The 16,702-nt window shown below is 42.0% G+C and overlaps 1 protein-coding gene across 2 annotated transcripts in view; it reads right to left on the bottom strand.

The window, feature by feature from the left end:
- Positions 1 to 16,702, bottom strand: part of RAI2 (retinoic acid induced 2) — a 388,083-nt gene that overhangs the window by 203,946 nt on the left and 167,435 nt on the right. For both annotated transcript variants that reach the window (XM_060137085.1, XM_060137086.1), the window contains exon 3: positions 16,059 to 16,147. The gene's annotated coding sequence lies outside the window, so the exon portion shown is untranslated. The remainder of the gene's footprint in view (positions 1 to 16,058; positions 16,148 to 16,702) is intronic.

The raw sequence follows: 16,702 nt of genomic DNA, 5'->3' as shown, positions 1-16,702 counted from the left end.
ACCATTATTCAGCCTACCACAAATCCCCAAATGAAACTCAGCATTTCCTTACATTATGAATGTAGACAACAGCCCATAATAGTACTAGCAGTACCTGGGACTTTGTCACCAATAGAAATCACGGATACTCTCCATATCATATTACAGTTGTTGCAGATATGTTGGATTTATGGAGGTGATCAGACGCACTACCAGATCTTGTTAGTCAATGCATTACTAAAAATGTACATATAGTACAATTTCACAGACTTGATAAATACAAATTTTTTTAATCCTATGTTTCTCACCCTATGCATTTAAACTTAAGTCTGAAAGATTCTTTAGCTTCATCAAACTGGCATAAAACTTAGCATAAAACCTTCCCTAAAGCATTGTCACTACCTGCATGGTTAAAGCTTGTCTGGTTCTAGCCTGGAAGTAGCAAGAAAGCATGGAAGAGGCATATTCAATGTCTTTAGACCTAGGCACTGAAGGGACACACATTATTTCTAGTCACATTCCGCTTTCAAGAACATTAGCCTGCATCAGAATCCCCCGGAGGGCTTGTTAAAATACAGGCTGCGGGCTCCAACCCCAGAGTTTCTTGGGTGGGGCCCAAGAACTTGCATTTCTAACCAACTCTCAGATGATGATGATTCTTTGAGAACCACTGGTCTAGAGCATAGTCAGATGGCCACAAATAACTGCAAGGAATGCTAGGAAATGTGTAGCTAGGCAGTTACATTTAAATATACTGTTCGCTGTACAGAGGGGCTCAAATGCAAGAACACGGGAGAGGTATTCAACGTATCATGCAACAACTCTATTACTATGGAAGATGGGGAGAATGGATTTTAGTGACCAGATATGAGCCTTCACCACAGTCCCCTACTAGAGTCTATCTACTGCCCTGACCTGACTCTCCCATGAGGTATGTAGAAATCCGGGGGGTCCTCCCCAGACACAGATGCCCAGGGTGGGTTTGTATAAGTACTGGGGAGGTGTCCTTGTCCCATTCTGCTACCCTTGCATGGTTTGCAGTATCCAGGAACAGCTACGGTGAGACCTATTGGAGTGCATATTTATTCTCTGTGCTGTGGTTCCAGGAATAGTGTAGAAACACAGCTTTTGACTCATGACTCAATACTAATGGGTACCATGCTTGCATAGCTGAAGAGGGAAATCAGAATCCCACATTGCTGTCATGAAGACAGGAAACCCCAGTAATGAGCTAGTGCAACAAAATAGTAAAGATGAATGGTTGCAGGCCACCAATGAGACAGTACAACATAACCAAGTTGGTAGATGTCATAGTGGAAGGATTCTATCATCTCCAAGGAAAGCTCTGATCTGAAGCTATTCTTTACACTGAGTACAGTCGACACTTGGTATTTTGATCTGCGGTTGGCTGAATCCGCGGATGCGAAACCCGTGCATACGGAGGACCGAGTGTACTAAGCCATTTTATATAAGGGATTTGAGCATCCACAGATTTTGGAATTCGTGGGAGTCCTGGAACCAACTCCCCACGGACACCGAAGGAAGACTGTATAAGATGACTTTTTTTTTTTTTTGGTCTGCGTTGGGTCTTCGTTGCTACGCACAGGCCTTCTCTAGCTGCGGCAAGTGGGGGCTAGTCTTCGTTGCAGTGTGCGCGCTTCTCATTGCAGTGGCTTCTCTTGCAGTGGCTTCTCTTGTTGCGGAGCACGGGCTCTAGGCACGCGGGCTTCAGTAGTTGTGGCACACGGGTTCAGCAGTTGTGGCTCACGGGCTCTAGAGTGCAGGCTCAGCAGTTGTGGCACATGGGCTTAGTTGCTCCATGGCACGTGGGATCTTCCTGGACCAGGGGTCAAACCCGTGTCCCCGGCATTGGAAGGTGGATTCTTAACCACTGCACCACCAGGGAAGTCCCTGTATAAGATGACTTTTGATAGGTTCCATAATCAAGTTGGAGCTTCTCTTAAATAGTCTATACACTGCTCCGGCAACACTCTGATTCAGCCAGATTATCTGTCTTGAGTTCCTGTACTGAATGGCTTGGTACAGTAAACAGATTTCCAGAAACATCAACCTGGCAAGGATTACTGTGAGAGTTTGGGAAAGTTAAAAACCTTCTTAGCCTTAAATATTGCCATCTGCTAAATGGAGACTATATCATCTGTCCTCAGCAAGAGGCAGTTTGGCATATCAGAAAGCATGGGCTCTGAGGTCAGACTATCTGGCTTCAAATTGTAGAAACTTGGGAGAATGGCTGAATCTCCTTGCAAAGGGAGCCTCATTTCCTCCGTCTCTAAGGTGGGGCCCATTATACTATCCTTACAGCATACGGATGGAGGCTTCCACCAGGCCACTAGGCGTTTCCACCAGTCTCACACTAGCCCAGTGCCTGATTCATCGTAGACACCCACCTAATCATTGGTGCCTTGCCTCTTGCTCCTGTGCATGTCTTGCTTGGGGAGCGTTTGGGTATACCACTGCTGTAACCGAAAGAGTAATAAGTATTGAAATCTGCAGCATTATAAAAGATGTATTTAGAGCAGCAAGGGATTAGCTATGACAATAATAGCCTGCATATGGGAATTAAGCCCCAGATCATGGGGAAAAAAGAGAGAACTTGGGCTAAGTTTTAAAAAGACGTGCTTACTAAGGAAGAAAGATACATTTTTTCCACCCCCCCCCCCCCCAGTGCAAGTTATTTTCCTCAGGACTTAGACAAGGAGGGTAAAGCTGAGTTTCTTTGAAATAGAGGCTGAGCACTCCCTGCTCCTTTTCTTAAACCAAATCTAATAGCTGGGCTTTGTCTGAGAAACTTCATGAACTGTAATTGTAATTTCAAGAATCGCTATACCAAGAGCCCCTGAAACCACTAATGGAGAGAAATTTGGGTCTTTTCGTACATCCTGCTATTTCCTTTCAGATCATCAAAGTTCCTTATAGGAATAACAAAGAGTTGTTTGGATTCTGCTTGCAATGGCCCGGACCAAAGGCTAGAAAGCACTCCTCTGCATGCAGCCTGGCTAGAAATAGTCATACGAGAAAGGAATTTTTCCCCAAGAAGCTCTTTAAGCCGCCCATGCTGGACCTGATTAATTCAGGAGAGCAGTGTCCAGGAAAATGCTTTTCATTCCAGTTAAGCTCTTTCTGGCTCTGTCTCTTTTCCTTCCTCAATTCAAGGAGTCTGAAGATGCACTTTCTAAAGCATCCTAGTCTCTCTCATACAGAAGGGGAATGTTCAGTCCCACAAAAGGAATACAGAAATGATTCCTTCTAGATGGCTTTCGACTCAAGGGATTTCTGTCTTTCAGTGTCTTCAGAAGGTGAAGACAATTCTGATTTCTGTGGCATTGGAAGAATTGGGGCAGATAGCCATTAGTGGTGGAAAACTGGAATAATGACTATGACGGCAACAATCACCACAAAACATGTCTGGGGCAACATCACTTTCAGTCTGTGTATTTCTTCTAGACTAATCCCCCGCCCTTAGTCGCCCAGTTTGAGTAATGACATGTCCTTGGTGCTGAGCAAAGCAGGTTGATTTCATCTATTCTGCTCTCCGTGTTCCTCTTGTGGGAGGGCAAGACTGTAAAATGATGGTGGGGATAGTAAATTTTTGTTATTTATTGGCAGGACTTTCTATGCCCTTTGCTAAAAGCTCTCACTGGGAGAAGCCGGCAGCAAGGAGGAAAGTATTTCTTTAGCATAGTTGTCATTTTTCAGTGAATGGAATGTAGTTAAAAAGGTCATAAATGCTGCCTCTATCTACTCACAGAGTAGTATCATCACAAGTGCCAATATTTCATATTGAAGTTAAAATCAATTAATTCTTTAAAATTTCCTGTTTTCGAGTAAGTGGCTAAAATGGGGCTACCTTTCAGCGTTATATTAACCGTAGCCTCTGCAACCTTTAGGGACTCATTTAAACATTAGCACCCTAAGGATCACAAGTGGCAGCACGTGCTTCCCAAATTACTGAAAGCTGGCTTCATATCTGGTTGTAAAAATACAAATCGGCCTCTCTTACTCTGTGTTGGCTCAGACAGCAGCTGCTTATGATATAAAAAATATGATGGCTGGCTGGTTTACGGCATCCACTATAAATACAAGGATATTTTATTCATCTGAGGAAAACCATGAATTGGATCAAGACAAGTTAGAAGAAAAAGCAGGAGTTTAGATTTCAGTGAGTGTCACAAAACACACCCCAGGTAGAGGATTTGAGCCCTGGGCTGCTTTTCTGGCAGAAGCCCCTCTCCAAAACTTCCCCCACCCCGACATGTGGGATTCCCCAGAGCCCACCATCTTCCCTAAAGAATTCATCTTCTCCAAAAGATACTGGGGCTAGTAGGGAAAGGAGGAGCCACTGTTGTGTCTGCAGAAGAATTGAAATCATGGACATTTCTATACAATCCGATTATTGAAAGGCACCTGCGGTATTATCTAGTACGAATGCCCTTCATGTCGGGGAGCACCATGTCAAAATTCCCCAAAGGTGAACTGCCAATATCAGTGTCCAAAACATCACTATATTATAAGGCGAGCCATTTGTTTTCAGGACATTAGACTATTTGTACCTGGGGCTAAAGTGGGATTCCCTATAACTTTACTGCATTGGCTTTAGTTCTGATTTTTCCAGCTCCACATATTTAATGAGTTATTTACATACTGCCTCATTCCATAGAGGATTTGAGGCAGCTTACAACTAACAGTATGCACAGGGTATCCAAAGAGAAAAATGAAAAGTTGAGAGAATCCAGTAAAGAGAAGATGAGGGTTAGAAATTCACACACCCAGGAGCCAGATTCAGACCAGAAATGTCTTCCTTACCAGGTCTTTTAGGGTTGTTGGAGGTAGCCTCCAATGTGGTTCTGTATTTCCTAACAGTCAGATATTTCCTACCAATGAGAGGGAAGAGAAACTGCAAAAAGGCTCCATGAGAACAGGAATATGTGTCCATTTTGTTCTCTGCTGTGTCCCCATGCAGGTGCTCAATCAGTATATGTTGAATGAATGTTGAGTCAAAGAGGAAAACGCCCTCAATTACGAGATTCAGGGTATTGGTAAGATCAAAAAGAATAAATTGTTCAGAAGAAGCAATTGCTAGAAATAAAACTGAAGTTCCTTTGAGTCCTCAAACAGAGAACAGAATGTAACAAAGCAGATGACGCCCTTGACAATTTTCCTACAATGGGTCAAAGAATGAATTTCCTCCACTGCTTCTCATAACGATACTCAGGACGGACAGAAAGTACAAAGGCCGAAGTGCTGTTCAATAAAAAGGAATTCTACGAGAGGACAAATAATGAAATACAAGTAAGTCTAAAAAGTTTTAACTCCGAGTTTTCCAGAGGCACATGTATATACCCCCAGAAGCTTGTGTCTCTATCGGAGACAGACATTAAATACAGATTAAACACCCTGGGTGCTGAATTTACTGGAAGATGGAGTTGGGGAAAAACAAAGGCAAGCATAGAGACTAGTCCATAATTTAAGCCCTTGCTACTCAGAGTATGCACAGACCAGCAGGTCTGGCACCATCTGGGGGCTCACTAGAAATTCAGAATCTCAGTCTTTCCTCCAGACCTACTCAATTAGAACCTACATGTTAACAAGATCCCCAGGTGATTCATACACAGAAAAATTTGAGAAGTGCCTCTTCAATCCATTATTCTTATATTCAGAGAGATATGGATCATTTATGGAGCAAACTGTAAGATTCCCATAACTTTTAAAGAAAATATGAGAAACTCACTAGTGGCTGGCAGTTGGGGCCACACCTCTGGATGGGTGGGGAGGTCGTGAGAGCTCAGGCTGCTCTGTCCTTAAAGATGGGAGTGTTGGGGAAGATTGCTCTGATTTGCTGAGAAAGAAAATCTAAACTCTTTAAGTTTTTTTTTTAACTTGTTTATTGGAGTATAGTTGCTTTACAATAGTGTGTTAGTTTCTGCTTTACAACAAAGTGAATCAGCTATACATATACATATGTCCCCATACCTCTTCCCTGTTGCATGTCCCTCCCACCCTCCCTATCCCACCCCTCTAGGTGGTCACAAAGCACCGAGCTGATCTCCCTGTGCTATGCGGCTGCTTCCCACTAGCTATTTTACATTTGGTAGTGTATATATGTCCATGCCACTCTCTCACTTCATCCCAGCTTACCCTTCCCTCTCCGCGTGTCCTCAAGTCCATTCTCTACATCTTTGTCTTTATTCCCGTCCTGCTCCTAGGTTCTTCAGAACCTTTTTTTTTTTTTTTTAGTTTCCATATATATGTGTTAGGATACGGTATTTGTTTTTCTCTTTCTGACTTACTTCACTCTGTATGACAGACTCTAAGTCCATCCACCTCACTACAAATAACTCAATTTCATTTCTTTTTATGGCTGAGTAATATTCCGTTGTATATATGTGCCACATCTTCTTTACCCATTCATCTGTCAATGGGCACATAGGTTGCTTCCATGTCCTGGCTATTGTAAACAGAGCTGCAATGAACATTGTGGTACATGACTCTTTTTGAATTATGCTTTTCTCAGGGTATATGCCCAGTAGTGGGATTGCTGGGTCATATGGTAGTTCTATTTTTTAAGTTCCTTTTTTAAGAAACCTCCATACTGTTCTCCATAGTGGCTGTACCAATTTACAGTCACACCAACAGTGCAAGAGGATTCCCCTTTCTCCACACCCTCTCCAGCATTTACTGTCTGTAGATTTTTTGATGGTGGCCATTCTGACCGATGTGAGGTGAGACCTCATTGTAGTTTTGATTTGCATTTCTCTAATGATTAGTGGGGTTGAGCATCCTTTCATGTGTTTGCTGGCAATCTGTATATCTTCTTGCGAGAAATGTCTATTTAGGTCTTCTGCCCATTTTTGGATTGGGTTGTTTGTTTTTTTGATATTGAGCTGCATAAGCTGCTACTAAATTTTGGAGATTAATCCTTTGTCAGTTGCTTCATTTGCAAATATTTTCTCCCATTCTGTGGGCTTTCTTTTCATCTTGTTTATGGTTTCCTTTGCTGTGTAAAAGCTTTTAAATTTCATTAGGTCCCATTTGTTTATTTTTGTTTTTATTTCCATTTCTCTAGGAGGTGGGTCAAAAAGGATCTTGCTATGATTTCTGTCATAGAGTCTTCTGCCTATGTTTTCCTCTAAGAGTTTTATAGTATCTGGCCTTACATTTAGGTCTTTAATCCATTTTGAGTTTATTTTTGTGGATGGTGTTAGGGAGTGTTCTAATTTCATTCTTTTACATGTAGCTGTCCAGTTTTCCCAGCACCACTTATTGAAGAGGCTGTCTTTTTTCTCCATTATATATTCTTGCCTCCTTTATCAAAAATAAGGTGACCATATGTGCGTGGGTTTATCTCTGGGCTTTCTATCCTGTTCCATTGATCTATATTTCTGTTTTTGTGCCAGTACCATACTGTCTTGATTACTGGAGCTTTGTAGTATAGTCTGAAGTCAGGGAGCCTGATTCCTCCAGCTCTGTTTTTCTTTCTCAAGATTGCTTTGGCTATTCGGGGTCTTTTGTGTTTCTGTACAAATTGTGAAATTTTTTGTTCCAGTTCTGTGAAAAATGCCATCGGTAATTTGATAGGGATTGCACTGAATCTGTAGATTGCTTGGGTAGTATAGTCATTTTCACAATATTGATTCTTCCAATCCAAGAACATGGTATATCCCTCCATCTGTTTGTATCATCTTTAATTTTTTTCATCACTGTCTTATAGTTCTCTGCATACAGGTCTTTTGTCTCCTTAGGTAGGTTTATTCCTAGGTATTTTATTCTTTTTGTTGCAATGGTAAATGGGAGTTAAACTCTTTAAGTATTTAAAGACTGCTCTGAAATCCTTATCCTCTCCCCACTAGAGTGTTTCTTTTTTTTGATTGAATGTAACACTCTGTCTGTCTTTAATCATTCTTCATATCAGGGAATTATTGACAGTAGTACCCTGGCAGACACACTGTCTGGAAAACAAAGTCTTGATTTACAGCATTTGCTGATTACCATGGTGTAAATACTCTCACCATGACCCGTTTCAAGCTACTAAGGGTTTAACAACCAGCTCACAAAATTCCTGAGTATCTAGCAATTTCCAGCAAGTGAGTACCAGCTGGCTCCAGCATACCATTAGTTCCAGACCCTTTTCCACCCTGGCTGCCTGTACCAGATCCATTGCAGTTTGTCAGACTGCCATGATCTGAGTACAAAAACCCAGGCAGAGTTTGGCAGGTACCAAGTACAAGGGAATTAACCTTCCCATTATACTATAATTAATGTAGTCCAAGATCACATTCGATCCTTGGCAGCCGTGCACACTTTGGCTCACAGTGAGTTACAATATATAAAGATCCTAAGACTCCCCCTTTACCACCACTATACTAATGTTGGCCCATGTCTTTTTCACACTGTTTTTGTATAGTTTAATTTTTAAACAAAAATACATACATTTATATGCATCCTTATTGTATTTAATCTTGTTCATTTTAACTCTTCATTCTACCTTGTGGAGAACCCTCTGACTTCTGAACATGTCACTGGCTATGGAATCTATTCATCTCTATTCTGCATCTTCTACACATTCACTGAGCTTTCCTCATTAAGTGTTTATTAGAGCGTTTAATAAGAAGTAGAGTAGGACGGGGTTAAGAGGAAGGCTGTTACAACAGTATTGGAATCTAGCTCAAAGTTGACATTCAAGACCAGATGTGAATTCACATATCTATTCTATTATCTCTTTACTTCTCATCCACAAAAATATGATAGCCCTGTTTAATAGCTTGCTGAGATCCAGATACACTATGTCTAAGGCATTCTTCTTACTGGCAATTTTCGGAACACTATCCAGACGAAGGGAAAAAGAATTGAGTTTGGCTTTAGAAGGATTTCTTAACAATAATCGCTTTCCATTTTAAGTGCTTCCAAATCAACTATTTAATAATACACTTATAATTTTTCCAAGGACCAATGCCCAGCTCAATGACTTGATACTATGGTGTTTCACTCATAACTGGAAGGATTCACCTGTGCAGAAAACCAAGCAAACTGGGAGAGGCTGATTCTTTATTTATTTATTTTTAACGAGAACAGTTGTGTGCTTATATTTTTATAAATTTATTTATTTATTTGTTTTAGTTTTGGCTGTGTTGCGTCTTCGTTGTGGTGCACGGGCTTCTCATTGTGGTGGCTTCTCTTGTTGCGGAGCACGGGCTTCAGTAGTTGTGGCACGTGGGCTCTAGAGTGCAGGCTCAGTAGTTGTAGCGCACAGGCTTAGTTGCTCCGTGGCATGTGGGATCTTCCCGGGCCAGGGATCAAATCCGTGTCCCCTGCATTGGCAGGTGGATTCTTAACCACTGCACCACCAGGGAAGCCCGAGAGGCTGATTCTTAAAGTTAGACTCAGTTGCTGGAATGGACGGGGAGTTGGAAATGATCTGAGCGATAGGAGCAAGTTTTGACCCATAGGTGGAACATGGTGGGTGGAGAGTATAATTTCACACAAGGCTTTGTCAAAAGCAATTGTTGTCACGGAGGTCTCTCAAGAGGTAACAGGGAATAGGGACTTCCCTGGTGGCAAAGTAGATAAGACTCTGCGCTCCCAATGCAGGTGGTCAGGGTTCAATCCCTGGTCAGGGAACTAGATCCCACATGCATGCCCTTACTAAGAGCTCGCATGCCACAACTAAGGAGCCAGCGAGCCGCAACTAAGACCCAGCACAACCAAATCAATCAATCAATCGATAAGTATTTTTTTAAAAAAAGAGGTAACAGGGAATAGAAGTGGCAGGCAAGTAGACGCAAGGAAAGGTTCTGTACAGTGACCTGAGGAGACTGGGATATCAGAGTCTTCTGTCCACAAGTTGCAAGCTAGGGTCCAAGAACAGACTCCAATACTTAACTTAGGGATACATAATACAAGGAAGGACCCAGGGCCCCAAACTGAGACATAAGGTCAGGGTGGGGATGGTAGCCAATAGCATATGATGGTGGACTTGCAAAGCATTAAACTAGGACTTCTCTTACTGAAGTCACCCCTTGCCCCAGAACCTGGCTTGGGCTGAACTTTTAAGAGGCTATCAGATGATTCCCAGCCAGGGAGAAAGGGAGAATAAGAGGGCAGGGAACTAGACAGATACTGAAATCTTAAATCTGTGAGCAGCATGGTGCAATGCCAATCCAAAGAATTAGACTTCAGAGTCAAATCCTGGCTCTGCCATCTACTGGCAATACATGGTAAACAGATTATTTAACCTCTCTGTGGTCTCAGTTTCCTCATCTAAAAAGTGAAGCTAGTATGAGTACCTACCTCATAAGATTATTGTGAGGAACTGATGAAGCCACATGTGTAAAGCACTCAGAACCAGCGCCTGGCACCTAGTAAGTACTATGTACATGTTTGCTACTAGTATCATTTGCCTTTTCCAGTTAGAGAAATCTGGATATGCGCCAATTCTCTAGCATTTATTCCCCTGTCCATCATTTTCCTGGTAACCAGTAGCAGTTCTGTTATCTCATCTCATTCTTTCAATGATCCCAGATATAATTTGCCTAGGCCTCGAGATTTTTAACTCATTTAAAGCAGATAGGAGATTTTAAAATATTACTTAATATCTCTTCACTTCCTTCTTAAGCCTTGTACGAGAATGCTGCTGAAGTCTCACATATGAATCTGTCTGATCCCCCTGTTCCTATTTTAATATTTCTTTCTTGTTGGAAGCTGCAGAGGCGTGAAATTTGGGGGAGGAAGTCCATAAGATATCAGGCCAAGAAAACCTCTTGAAGTAGTGCAAAGTGGCCTTGATAGGTAAGTAGAAGATCTGGTTTTGAGTCTTGCTGTCTGACACAGCAGTTTGCATGGGGCAAGTGGCTTAACCTCTCTGGTTCCTGAGTCCTTATTTGTCAGAGAGGGTTTTGAATGAGATATTATCCATCCCTGCTTGGTCTGCTGCGGTAGTCACTTACCACGTGTGGCTCCTGAGCCCTTGAAATGTGGCAAGTCCGAACTGAGATATGCTAGAAATGTACAATACCACATTTTGAAGACTGAGTGCCAAAAAGAGTATAAAGTATCTCGTTAATATTTTTATATTAATCACATGTTGAAATGAGCACACCTTGGATATACCGTGTTAATTAAATGTTATTACAATTCGATCCACCTGCTTCTTTTCACTTTTTTTATGCGGCTGCTGGAAAAGTTAAAATTACAGAAGTGGTTCGCGTTATACTTCCATTGGACAGCACTGCCTTATAGCTCCTCTTTGCTCCAATCATATATTATTCTACAATATTCTGATTGCTTGTCTTGCATGGGTGGTGTTTTCCAAAGTCTGAGATGACAGTCAATGGGACGAGACACAGCACAATTTCTAGTCGCATTCTTGTCTGATTTCCCTCCCTCTCCCTAGCCTCGGCTGAAGAAGGGCCCAGTTCCTGAAGATGAATTACTAAACAGGATGAAGTAAAATAAGCATTGCCTTTTCCATTGCACAGAAATGTCAGCTGTTTACTACTGTAACTCACTCCTGTTCCAACTTTCAAAAGAATGTATCAAAGGCATTTACAACTCAAATTCCCAGTGAGGGATTATTCAAATTACTTGAAAAATATCTTACAGTTTATATCCTGAACTTTGATTTCAGGAGCTTGAAACTATTACAATGGTTCTAAAAACAGATAGAGACAACTTATTTCTCGTGACACCTGAGGAACACCTTAGGTTCCCCTTCAATATAATCTTACTGGGCCAAGGTTACTTTATAGCCAAGAGGAGTGATTATATTTCTTTGCAGAGAAGTTCCTGCCAAAACAAGTGAGGGAATTAGTGGAGGAGATCAATAACATCAAACTAACACTGAGAGCGAGAGTGAGGACACGAGCAAGTGAATGAGGGAGAGGAAGGGAAAGAGAAAGAAACTATACTTTTAAAAGCACTAAAAATAAAAATTTCAAATTAGACTAAAAAATACTCAAAATAATATAGGCTGGCACAAACCTGAATTCTCAGGGGGGCTAATCCAATGTCTGTGATTTACAGTCCCAAAGAAAGAATACCTTAAAATGAGAAATCCCATATTCAACTTACATGCCTGATGTTACAGGACCTGAGACCTTGGGTTTATTGCTGACATGATGGATATGAAATCAAGATGCTTTACTTCCTTACTCTTAAGAGAATAAATGCTTTTTCCTTAATTTTCTTTAGCCTATTGCCAAAATTTGTTAGACCCATCCATGATAAATAAAGACTATATTACAAAGAAATAACATTTCCAAGAAGAAAGAAATGAACACACACACACTTTGTTTTTAAAAAAAACCTAGGCATTAAAAATATTCTACTATGAATCTATACGTTTCTATTAAATCACCATCTTGACAATGAAAATTTATGCATCTAAATGTATAACAGACATTACATACTATTTTGGAATATTTTCACCCCCGGAGCTATGAATGATGAGTGTATAGGGAGAAATAATGCCTCAGCAGCCAGTAATACATAGGTTTGGGTCATAAAACAAAATATCAAAACAATTTCTTGGTTTCCCCAAATAGAAGGCATTTTGTTTGTGCTTCTGGGTTGGGGGTAAAAGTTAAAATGGAGAAAGGAATAGAAACAGAAAGCAAGGACATATATACACTACCAAATGTAAAATCAATAGCTAGTGGGAAGCAGCCTCATAGCACAAGGAGACCAGCTCGGTGCTTTGTGACCACCTAGAGGGGTGGGATAGGGAGGGTGGGAGGGAGGGAGACGCAAGAGGTAGGAGATATGGGGATATATGTATATGTATAGGTGATTCACTTTGTTATAAAGCAGAAACTAATACACCATTGTAGAGCAATTATACTCCAATAAAGATGTTAATAGATAGATAGATAGCAAGCAAGGGCCCTGAAGATTGACTTTTTCAACTTGAAAATGGTGGCCTTTAACACCTTAAGGTCTTGGACATAATAAAATGGTTATAGTCTTTTAATTAGCATAGACTTGGCTAAGGTTGTCCTACTTTCTGGGATTCAGATTCAATAAAGCCTTCCTGAGGAGCTGCGATCCTCTGAACATTTGCCGCACGAAATGTCAACACGGTGCTCTAACTTGCAGAGTTTTCTCTTTGCTACAGGTCAGAGCAGTGGGCGCCCTGGGTAAAAAGCATTCTGGGTCCTGTTTATCCTCTGAGAACTGTTTGCCTTGAATTATTTGCATGGGTGGCTATCTTTGTCATAAAACCCATTTTGTTTGCTTTTTAGAATCATTTCATCACCAATGACAAATATTACAAAGCATTTTAAGTGGGCAGGATACCGTCCTAGGAACTGGGGTTATAAAGACAAAGTCTCAGCATCAAGGAGCTTCTATAGTAGTTGGGGAGAGAATCAGCTGAGGGCCAAAAAAATATAAATGGTGTTATAAGCATAGTGGCAGGCCAGATTTGTGTCTCTGTGGGATTCAGATGTGCATGGGTGTGACCGGCCAGATTGGTTGGGTGGGCTCACTGCAAGCCTATTTGTATGAGTATTGAACAGCTGCTTTTAAAAAATCCCTCCGTAACAGGACAAAAATCACCAGGAATCACATAATTTTACCAGTAACAAAGTATAAGGGAATAGTGTTGCGAGTAAAATTCAAGAGTTATACTGTCTCTGACCCAGCCCTAAGGAAACATTGCTTGGATTCTAGGAAGAAAGAAAGCTGTAAGTAAACATTTACTTTCTCTAAAACTGTAGAATATTAGAGAAAGAACATGCCTTGAGACACTTCTAGCAGAGTATAACAAATGCAGGCTGTGGTAGTCATTACTGCTATTCTCCAAATATTTCCTGCTCTCTCTTTTCTGAGCATATGAGTTGGAATACACTTCTTGGCTCCCTTGTGTTTAGGTGAGCCTGGTGACTAATTCTGGCATGTGGATGGACATATGGAAGTAGGTACAAAGTGTGAAGATCCATGATTCTCAGGTTAACACCCACCAGAAAGCATCGATCGTGGAGACAAGGCACTGAACAGCCAAGTAAACAAAATGATCCAGCTAACTGATGCCATCCAGCTTTTATCATTAGCCACCACAGAATTGGCACAATGGAAACAATGGGGTAACCATGGTGTCAGAGATGGAGGTCACACAGGCGCCCAGCAGGAATCTATTATTGCCACCTCAGTTGCCCAACCTGTTAGCACCGTAGACCAATGCTGAGCCTCCAATATAGCACTTTTCCTTAAGGAGACTGATGGGCCACTTGATAGCAATTGACTTCATGTGAGTCCCCTCCATCCTGGAAAATCTAGCTGTTCATTCTCACAGAAATAGATACTTATTCCAGATATGGGTTTGCCTTATCTGCCTGCACAGCCTCAACCAGCTCCACTATTCAGGGGCTTACAAAATGCCTGACAGCATTTAACATAGCATCTGACCAGGACGCTTCATTTCACAGCACAGGAGGTGGGACAGTGGACCCATAATCATGGGAGGCACTGGTTGTATTACACACTGTACCATTCAGAACACAACTGGACATCATAGAGCAATAGGACTGCCCGCTGAAGGTACAGCTGAAACGCCAGCTCAGAGGCAAGGCCCGGCAAGGGTGGAGTGCCATCCTCCAGGATTCAGTATACACACCGAAACAGAGGCGTTGATATGGCACTACACCCCCACAGGAAAAGCCCATGGATCTGTGAACCAAGAAATGGAAGTAGGAGTGATTCCACCTGCCATTACTGCCAGTGACCCACTGGGGGACTTTGTGCTTCCCACCCCTTCAACTTTGGGCTCTTCTCGATGAGTATGTCCCAAAGGGGGCATACTCTTGCCACCACAGTTCCCCTTTAGAAGACATAGCAAGCTACACCTGTCCCCTTGTGTTCCCTGTGTCCTAGGTCCAGCAAGCAAATAATGAGTCGCCATTCTACGGGGTAATTGACCCTGGTCAGCAGGAGAAGGCTGGGCTACTTTCACACAGCAAGGGCAAGGAGCAACACACGTGGCGCCCAGGCGATCCGTGTGCCCACCTTGTGGTACTCCCTCACCCGACTGTGACTGTGAATAGACACGTGCATCGAGCTCAGTCTGAGAAGGGAGTAGTTACTGAGGCGATCACGTTACCGGGCAAGCCATTGAGACCAGCAGAGACGGCAGCTGAGAGTGAAGGGAATTGAGAAAGGACGGTGGAACAGGAAGATAGCAAATACCACTTGAGGCCCAAGTCCAACTGCAGCAATGGACACTGGAGTTTGTCACATTAATCTCTCTCTTCTAAGTTTCCCCTCAGGAAGAAAGACCCACTCGTACCCTGGACTAACTGCTTGCTCCCTAAACCTGTACAGAGAAGTGAATTTGTGTGTCAGCTATGAAGGGAAAATCCTTGACTACCCAGAACCATTTCTGTCATCCCCTCCCAAGTCCCATCAAGTGAGATTACAGAGATTTGATTCTGACCTGAGGTCTCCATGGTCACGCACATCAGGAACCCATCTTCCATACATCTGCCTCCGTAGAAACGAAGTTGTGAGCCCCTAACTTGCTCTGCCTCAGTCTCCTTAATATCACTCTAGGCAGCGTATTGATCTTTTGTCATCTACTTTAGCTCCCTTATTTTTCTTCTCTCGTTATTCTCTCCGGCACTGACTCACCGTTTGTGCCCATTTTATCCTAAATTATTCTGATTGTGGAAAACATATATGGAGGATCAGTTTATCTTTAGGTTTCAATGTAACAGCCGCCCAGAGGCATTTGCAATAACCACGTGGCCGCTGCCACGTGTACTTTGTCTTGCATATGTGGCAGTCATATATGGGCTAGAGCCCAAGTTCCCCAAGCACACCCCCTCCATGGGCATTTGTGACACTCGCCACCCAGCCCCAGACAGAGACTGTGTGTATATGTGGAAGCGTGTCTTTATGTGGGAGGTGGATATTTGGATCACTCTCTGTGGAAGTGAAGCAGTTTCTCAAGATATTGCTCCATTTCTAGATCTAAGTGCTAAGGTAATTCTCCCTGATGCAGGGTGATTGCCCTGATTGCCTGCTAAGAACTAGAGAAAAGGCGCTAGTTGTCCAAATTCCATGCAACTCACCTGAATGTGGGTGAGGAGGCATTCAGTGGCCTTGGTGTTGGAGATGAGGGAATGCTCAGCAGGGAGTCCCATTGCAGGAGATACGGAGCCTGAAAAGATAGAACAGTCAAAACTGTAACGAAGTATGGAGAGAGGTTCAAAACAGGGGCAGTCCCCAATAGTAACAAAACACACATTCTTTTTTGAGTGCACAAGGAACGTTTACCAAAATTCACTATATACTGGGTCGTCAAGTCTCAACAAATTTCAAAGGATGGAAATCATTCAGAGTACATATATTCTCTGATCACAGTGATCTTAAGCTAGAAATCAATAACAAAAAGATTACTAGAAAATTCAAAACTGATTGAAAGTTAAGCAATACACTTCTAAATAATCCATGAGTCAAAGAAGAAATCACAACGGAAATTAGAAATGTTTTGGACTGATAAGGAAAGATACTGCATATCAAAACTTATAGGTGTAGATAGAGAAGGGCACAGAGGCAAAATTATAGTTTTAAAAGCATGGATTAGGAAAGACAGGCTGAAAATCAATGATCTATGTTTCCATTTCAAAAAGTTAAAGAACAACAAATCAAATCCAGAGAAGAGAGAAGGAAGGAAATAATAAAGGTGAGAAAGGAAATCAAGACAATAGAAAAC

The sequence above is a fragment of the Lagenorhynchus albirostris genome, chromosome X, assembly GCF_949774975.1.
Source record: "Lagenorhynchus albirostris chromosome X, mLagAlb1.1, whole genome shotgun sequence".
Lineage (NCBI taxonomy): Eukaryota > Metazoa > Chordata > Mammalia > Artiodactyla > Delphinidae > Lagenorhynchus > Lagenorhynchus albirostris.
This window is presented reverse-complemented; position numbering and strand designations above follow the sequence as displayed.